We start from the raw sequence: 9,211 nt of genomic DNA on the forward strand, positions 1-9,211 counted from the left end.
AGATGCGATTCACTGGAAGTTCGTAGTGTAGTGATGGGTGACTTTGCGGTTAAATTTCGGGTCAGGTCCAAAGCCGATGGTTTTAACTGGGCTCTGGTGGCGGTGTATGGTGCCGCACAACCCGAGTTTAAACCAGAGTTTTTGGCGGACCTTGTTCGAATTTCCGGATCCGAGCAGCTCCCAATTTTGGTTGGGGGTGACTTCAATATCATTAGGAGGAGAGATGAAAAGAATAATGATAATTTTAACGGAAGATGGTCATTTATGTTCAATACCATTATTGAAAGCTTGGATCTGAGAGAGATAGAGCTTTCCGGTAGAAAGTTTACCTGGGCTAACGCGTTGCCAAACCCGACGTATGAGAAGCTGGGTCGAGTTCTCGCGAGTGTCGAGTGGGAACAAAAGTTCCCTCTCGTAACGGTCCAGGCTCTCTCGCGCGGAATCTCGGATCACACACCTTTATTCGTGGACTCAGGTGAGCCAAACCACGTGGGAAACAAAAACACCTTTTCTTTCGAACTTGCATGGTTTGAACGAGAAGGCTTCCTGGATCTGGTAGCTAGGGAATGGGCTAAAGATGCAGGAGGCACGACCTCTTGCCAGCGTTGGCAGAACAAGATTAGGCATTTGAGAAGTTTCCTACGGGGATGGGCTAAGCACCTTAGTGGGGTTTATAAAGTTGAAAAGGAAAGGCTCCTTTCTCTGATTCAGGCCCTAGATATAAAAGCCGAGTCCATGATTTTGCAATCTGCGGAGCTCCAATTAAGCTCGAGGCAGAGATGAGGTTGAAAGAACTTCTCCGTGAGGAAGAATTGAAGTGGGCGTTGCGGGCTAAGGTTCGCAGAGTGGTCCAGGGGGACGCAAACACACAATTCTTTCACTTGATTGCTAATGGAAAACACAGAAAGAAGAGAATCTTTCAGCTTGAGCAAGAGGAAGGAACGATTGTAGGGCAGGACAACCTGAAATTTTATATCACCGAATATTATAAGCAGCTATTTGGACCTCCGGAGGACAGTTGTGTATCCCTCGATGAGTCCAGGATTGAGGATGTGCCTCAACTAACTGCTTGTGATAATGATATTCTGGTTGCCCCATTCTCGGAGAAGGAGGTGTTTGATGCTATATCGCAGATGAAAAACAATAAGGCTCCCGGGCCTGATGGATTCCCGGCGGAGTTTTACAAGAGATGTTGGCACATTATTAAGGGGGATTTACTTCCAATGTTTCACAATCTTTTCTCTGGACAGCTCCAGTTATTTCACTTAAATTTTGGAACAATAACACTGCTTCCTAAGAAAACGGATGCTGTGAGAATCGAGCAGTTTAGGCCGATCTGCCTTCTCAATGTTAGTTTCAAAATTTTCACCAAGGTTGGGACTAATCGGCTCACACAGATTGCACATTCTGTGGTGCAGCATTCCCAAACTGCTTTCATGCCGGACAGGAACATTCTAGAAGGGGTGGTGGTCCTGCATGAAACGCTCCATGAAATTCACTCAAAAAAGTTGGATGTCATCTTTAAGGTGGATTTCGAGAAAGCGTATGATAAAGTTAAATGGCCATTCCTACAATAGGCATTGCGTATGAAAGGCTTTGATGAAATCTGGCGACGCCAGGTTGAGTCATATACGCAAAAAGGGAGTGTTGGAATCAAAGTGAATGATGAGATCGGTCATTATTTCCAGACACAAAAGGGCCTGCGACAAGGGGATCCGATGTCCCCTAAATTGTTTAACATTGTAGTGGATATGTTGGCAATTCTAATAGTAAGGGCCAAGGAGGCTGGTCAAGTGGGTGACCTGGTACCTCATCTAGTTGATGGAGGTGTGTCCATCCTCCAATATGCTGATGATACAATCATCTTTATGGAGCATGACTTGGAAAAGGCGAGAAATATGAAGCTGGTGTTATGCTTATTTGAACAATTGACCGGGTTAAAAATTAACTTTCACAAAAGCGAGTTGTTCTGCTTTGGTAGAGCCAACGATGAACAAGAGGCTTATAGGCAATTGTTCGGGTGTGATTTGGGGGCTTTGCCTTTCACCTACTTAGGAATACCAATCCACCATCGTAAGCTGACAAACACAGAGTGGAAGTGCATCGAGGATCGATTTGAAAAGAAACTGAGTTGCTGGAAGGGCAAGCTCATGTCGTACGGAGGCCGTTTAATTCTGATAAATTCGGTTCTCACGAGTATGCCTATGTTTCTTTTGTCATTCTTCGAAGTCCCAGTTGGAGTTAGGAAAAGACTGGACTTCTATCGATCGCGTTTCTTCTGGCAAGGTGATGAGATTAAAAGAAAATACCGGTTAGCCAAATGGGATATCATCTATAGACCGAAAGACCAAGGGGGTCTTGGTATTGAGAATCTTGAAGTTAAGAACAGATGTCTTCTCAGCAAGTGGTTGTGGAAGTTATCAAGTGGAACTGACGCCACTTGGGCGCAAATCCTCCGTAGCAAGTATCTTCAAACCAAAACTCTGTCTCAGGTGACAGTAAGACCGACTGATTCACCCTTTTGGAAAGGGCTTATGAAAGTAAAGTTGTCCTTGTTTAATAGGACAAAGTTTATTGTTGGTGACGGTGCCAGTACGCGATTCTGGGAGGATACTTGGCTCGGAGAGACACCCTTAGCATTCCAATACCCGTCTTTGTATCGTATAGTTCAAAGACGTGAGACTTTTGTTGCCACGGTATTACAATCGATCCCCCTTAATATTCAGTTCAGAAGGGCATTAGTGGGTAATCGTTGGGAAGAATGGCTGCATCTAGTAAGGAGACTGATGGACATTCAGCTTTCCCAACAACCAGATGAATTATGCTGGAAGCTTACTAGGTCTGGAGTTTTTACTGTTAAATCAATGTATGTTGATGTTATCAATTCAAGCTCGATTCCTAATTCCAAACATGTTTGGGCTGTCAAAGTCCCTTTGAAAATCAAAGTGTTTATGTGGTTTCTGCATAAACAAGTTATTTTAATCAAGGACAACTTGACAAAGCGTAATTGGACATGATCTACTAGGTGTAGTTTCTGTGATCGGGATGAGACGATCAAACACCTTTTTCTTGATTGCCCGCTAGCTAAAGTTTTATGGAGGACGATCCATATTGCTCTTAATATTACTCCACCGAATTCAATCAACACGTTATTTGGAACGTGGCTTAACGGGGTAGAGCCCGAGTTAGCGAGACATATTCGTGTAGGAGTCTGTGCCTTGGTGTGGGCGCTCTGGAATTGCAGAAATGATTTGGTTTTTAACAGGCAACACATATTCATTTTTTGCAGGTTATTTTCAGAACCACGGCGTTGATCCGTTCGTGGTCGCTACTCACTCCGACGGAGGCCAGGGAGCGTTTGGTTACTGGATCTATCCGCTGGGAGATGGTAGCTCGGAATATCTTCAACTAGTTTGGATGGCGATCATGTAATAGGACAGGCAATTAGTTTACCTATCTCTTTTTCAGCCAGCCGGTTGTGGCGTCTTTTATATGGCTAGTCTGTGTTTCTAGCCCATGTTGGCTCTGTGTGAGCTTTGTTCACTTTTCAGTAGGAGACTTTGAGACCTTGTTGGAACTTATTTGGTTTAATAAGATGACCGTATGCATCGATCTGATGCAGAGGCCGGGGTATGAGTTTATAGTTTTGTCTACACTAGGGACTAAATGAATCAGCGTCCCGAGTGAAAATTTCTTACCACTCGTTTGAAGCATAAATAAAAGCCCAAGGAGAAACAAATGTTTGTACTATTAAAAAAATCATGGTGCTTCTCATGTTTGAAGAACAGAACACCCGCCTGATTCATTGCGAACCCCTTGGCGCTGCGCTCTAGCGACTCAAAAGGCGGCTAGGGTTGCTCGTCTCCTGCCGGCGCCGCCGCAGGTCTACTCCGTCTGCTGTGGCCTTAGGCCATGGAGGTGTGGCGGATCTCGGTTCTTGCCGGCAGAGGGCTCTAGATCTATTTTTATGTGTCCTTTTATGTATGTTTAGGGTTTGTATCCTGTTCGGCGACTCTCTGAAGATGGAATAATATTCTTCCCGTCTAGCCCTTGTCTCGACGATGCGTCTAGCCTCGTCAGAGGACGTGTGGAGGTGTGTTTCCGGCGGATCGCGTGGGATTCGGTAGGTGTTAGTGTTCGGTGGATCTGTCTAGATCCAGTCTTTGTTCATCTGCATCTGTTTGTCTGCAGTTCGGATCCTTCCGATCTACACTTCTCTTCATTGGCAGCGGTTTTTGATCTGATGCGTTGGTTCTATGAGCTCTTAGCACGACAACTTCTCAACTGTCTACTACACCAAGGTTTGTCCGGCTTCGATGAGGGAGGGGCGATGATGATGGCGCGCCTTGGGCTCGCTTGAGTAGTATCTTGACAGGAAAAAAAAAATGAAGAGGCCACCCACCCACAACACCCCTGGAAAAATCGTACCACACGCACGGCTCCTGGTAGATGGACGGTACATGCAGCATTGAAAGGTCAAAAACCCAGCAAGACCCATACGGGGAGTTAACTCGCCTTGATGGCTTCGTCATGGGGAGTCGGGATCTTCTGCGTTCCCCGAGGAATCAGCTTTCCCCAGTGGCTCTCCCTCTCCTCTCTTCTCCCTCAATCACAGAGGCATCATGAACCCATAATTGCTGCCAACCTGAGGCACGGCCACAGGCTGCCACCGAGCGGGATCCCGCCACGTCGACGAGTTAACGCCTGGGCGTTTTCAGTCGGTCGTCCGGCTCCATCCGCCAGCAGGACGCGAATTTACACCGGCCCGCCCATGGTATTGCTGGCTGGCTCTGCGTGGTATAGATTTCAACATTTGTTGTCCTTGCTATCTTTTTGTTGTTGTTGCAGGAGTGTCCTTAGGCACATCTTTCTCTCACCTGCATTATGGAGAAAATATTTTTGGAGCAAAATGATCATGCACCCATGATACCATGATGGGTAAGTCACCAAAGTTTTATTTTATTTTTGAGGAATAATAAGTCGCCGTAGTTCTCTGCTGGAAGTCACCCTCAAAGCTATTCCCTCCGTCCCATAATATAAAAGCGTTTTTGGCACTACACTAGTGTCAAAAACGCTCTTATATTATGAGACTGACGGAGTACTACATACCATATCCTTCTGATGCTGCAACAAAAACGTGGGGAGCTGCGAAGGATAGATGGTGGATTGAAATGGTCAATGTTTTTGTTCAAGATGGCCGCCCATCCAACCGTTTTTTTCGGGTTTTTTTAGCGAGGGACATCCAACAGTTTGTTGTCAACATTACCCGTTTTAACATGTTAGATGATCGCCCATCCAAAAGTTTGTTGTCACCAGGCAGTACCTGTTTTACTTAAACATGGATGTTGTGTAAATTTGCTTTGTTAGTTGCATGTCAATGGGATCAAGGGAGAGACTCATACTTTTCTTGAAAACCCAATAGCACTATAATTGGGGGCCAAAGTCTTGTCTTAACTAGTCAAAATATACCCTACAAAAATAAACGTCTTGAGCCTTTCACCATGAATATATTAATATCTACTTCATGTTATCAGTATTACTAAAAGGCTCATCGCGATTGTCAAATTTGAAAAATGTTCGGTTCGATTAAATACAATAGCTAGAGTTGAAAGGTGTCGGAGATAATACAGAGGTTTCACTATTTTCAATTTGTTCTTCTTTGTTACCCGCAAAAAAAAATGTTCTTCTTTGTCATCATCTCTCTACAACATCAGTAATTATTCTACATGGAAGAACAAATAATCAGTCATTACAAGTTTATAATTGTATGTGCCTCTAGAACCGGTTTGGTAACTATAAGTTCACTTCTCTTATATTCTCTCCGTTCTAAAATATAGTGCATATAAATATTGTAAGAAGTCGAGCTTCATTACGTATGACCAGGTTTACAGATAAATACCATCACTAATAATACCAGATAAATACAACAATTACCAGTGCATTTAATTACAAAAACATGTTCCACAATGTATCTAATGATATTGTAGATGTAGATATCTATTCTATAAATTTTATTGATTTTTACAAAGTTTGGATTTTGAAAATAATAATCTATATACACTGTATTTTGGAATAGACGAAGTACTATTTCCAAACTGTAACTATAAGTTGACTTCTCTTATAGTATTAAGGGGGTGTTTGTTTCCAGGGACTTTTTTGTGTAGGGACTAGAAAAAGTCCCTCTTAGAGACTTTTTTACCAAACGGGAGGAACTTTTTAGGGACTAAACTAGGTATTTGGGACTAAATGAAGAAGACTTTCAAGGAGAGTCTTTTTGGGACTTTTTCAACAATGCCCCTCCATGCACCCATTGGCCCGCCACCCCATGATGTTGTTTGATTGTTATTTTTCTATATACTAGGGGCAACATGGTCATTTAATAACCTCTAGGAAGGGACCAGAGACTTTTTAGTCTCTGAAAACAAACAGGGAGAAACTTTTTAGGGACTAGAGACTTTTTAGTTGGGACTAGAAAAAGTCCTAGGACTAGAGAATCAAACACCACTTAAGGCCAATTTTAACTATAAGTTGACTTCTCTTATATTAAGACCAGACCGATTTTCTAGGCTTTGGTTGACTTCTACTAGGAGTATGTGAGGTTCCATATTGGCTCAATGATTCAATAGTTTGACTTGCCCCTTGACTTATTACCAATAACAAATCAAAAGTCGTAGTATGACTAAAAACGTGGAAATCTAGTCAACAAAACCAAAAAAGTGACTGGGTAAAAGTAAAACCTAAAAACCGGAGTCATACGAGCATAGGGGTAGCAGTAGCCAGCACTCTATTTTCCTGGAGAGAAATTCACACCACACTCACACACACAGTACGCCTGTACCACAAGCAATGAAGTCTGTTTTCAGTGGCTATCAGTGCACAGCTCGTGTATGTCCAATGGCAGGCCCCTCAATAAATGGCAATTCAGTGGCCCATCATCCATGGCCAGTTCGCCACTGCCCCTTCCCCCCTCTTCAAAACCACCAGCCCTAGCTCCCCATCTCCATCTCCTTCAGCAGCCAGTTGCCCAGCTCTTCTCCTTCGCCTAGGAGTATATCTTAACCCCATCTTCTTCTAGCTTCTTGCTTCCACTGTGTCCATCCATGGCGAAGTAGCTTCACCGGCCTTTTGCTCGTGGGTTTGTTTGGACTTCATGTCCTGGTTGAAGTTAGGTTAAGGGGGTTGTTGTCTGGTTCAAGGTCTCCACATACATCATATACATGGAGAGCATGATATGGATTGTATGATTTGGTGACCTCGGACCAGGCTTCAATCCCTTTAACCAGCATCTGCACAATTCGCACGCCTCATGCATATGATAGTTCCAGCGGCGGTGGTTTGCTTCTAAGGTAAGCATATGTGTGGTATGCCATCTACCATTAGTCAGCTCCTGCTCCAGCTGCTCATGTTATCATAACCTCCTTCCTGCTCATCTTATCATAACAGGTGCAGATTTGTCTTTCATCCATTGATTAGCGCAGGCTGTATTTGTTTCTGGGAGCTGCGCAGATTTGTTCATACAGTAGACTTTCATTCTCATATGTTGTCCAGCATGAAGCCATGACCAGGCATACAGTAAACTTGCAATCCATGCGCATAAATGCACTAGGCTAGCTAGGTAGCATGTTCATGTGAGAAACGATGTAGAAGAGCTAGCAGCAAAGATGAACTGTGTGTGGACGTGTGGTGTGAATTTCTTCTCCCATTTCATCTTCCACATATGCACGGATGCACCCCATGCTTCCAGTCAACTTGCATTTGTGCATTGGCGTCAAACAAATCTTAGCCATGCATGTTTACATCAGTAGTACAAGAAAACGACACACCTATATATTATACAGCTAGCACATGTTCGTTTTCATGCTGGCAGTGAAAATGCTCTTTGGCAAAACTACTCCACAATAATGCATGCAAATTACTACAACTAATCCTGGAAGAAGCTAGCTGCTAGGGTGGAGTATGGATCGATTATTAGGGACAGGAACTGACCAAGCATTTAAGCAGGACTGGCTCGACACTCATGTATGACAAAGGAATGGGGAATGGCTGGCCAGGCTCATTACTTGGCTCACGTGGCTGCTGTGAGAGAGATGCCATGCACAGTACTGCTCCTCTTGTTGCATCTGAACGGCGTGCGATCGGTTGATCCCATTCGCTGCCTGTTCTCTCTGGGAGTTTTGTTCCATCCGTCTGCAAATCGCAGAACTACATAGTCGTACCCATGCTGGTGGCCTTGTGCATTAACTTTTGTATGCAGGTTGAAGCGCTTCTCGTGACAGTTAGGAGAGTAGATTGGTCACCAAATTGTTTTTACCATTATATTTTAAGTTCTAATTTTAAAATACATAGGAATCTGATAACGCCTCAAGTACGAGACATGGCAGATCCAACATTTTCGACGGAAAGTTTAGTGACGCGAGGATGACAACTTTAGTTGGCAAGCATGGCAACTTCATGCTTCGGTTTATTTTTTCACGGAAAATTGCCGTGTATGTCAATTAACATGCCATCCTTGCGTCACTAGAGTTGCCATCGTAAACATTCAATCTGACATGTGCTCATATATGATGTCAGGTACTTAGCATTTCCGAATATATAATCATGCAAAAATATGTGATCAAATTAATGGTACAACCGATAATGCATTTTGTAGACCGGAATGGTTTAGCTTAATTATATATCCACTCCAACATTATAGTGCATCTAGCTCACCATATATACCCTCAGTATATGGAGTGAGTCGAACTATTCTATAAGTTTTAGCATATAGTGTAGATTATCTTGTTTACATTGTGTAGCATAAATATTACTTGGAGTAGTACTATCTTTTACAATGGCACCTTTGCAATGTTTTGCTTCCACTTGCAGAGCTAGCGTCCAATGTTCATGTCACTGATCAAATTAATTGATACACATGTGATGTATACAGTATATTGCTTGGAACAAGCGATGACAGTTCATGCATGACACAGACGGGCACATGCGTTGACATTGATCTGTTGCATCGTAGTATTATTATTAGTCTTCTGCAGTAGCTAATTCATGACAAAACTTAATTGCCTAAGGCAAACTGGTGGTACCTCCAATCAAGCTAACTCATCAAACCGACATGGAAATAGATACGGTATCATTGCTCAATTAATACCACATGCATATGTACTTGTTGCAATGTACTCCCTCCGTTCGGAAGATCCATCCATTTCTGCGACAAGTA

At 43.3% G+C, this 9,211-nt stretch overlaps 1 long non-coding RNA gene across 1 annotated transcript; it reads left to right on the top strand.

Moving 5' to 3' along the window:
* Positions 1–6,949: 6,949 nt before the first annotated feature.
* Positions 6,950–8,923, top strand: LOC125556145 (uncharacterized). Its single transcript, XR_007305020.2, has 2 exons — positions 6,950–7,346; positions 7,444–8,923. It is a non-coding gene; the product is annotated as an uncharacterized LOC125556145 (long non-coding RNA).
* Positions 8,924–9,211: the final 288 nt, after the last annotated feature.

This window comes from Triticum urartu, chromosome 5A, assembly GCF_056163025.1.
Source record: "Triticum urartu cultivar PI428250 chromosome 5A, HENAU_Tu73, whole genome shotgun sequence".
In the NCBI taxonomy this organism is placed as follows: Eukaryota; Viridiplantae; Streptophyta; class Magnoliopsida; order Poales; family Poaceae; genus Triticum; species Triticum urartu.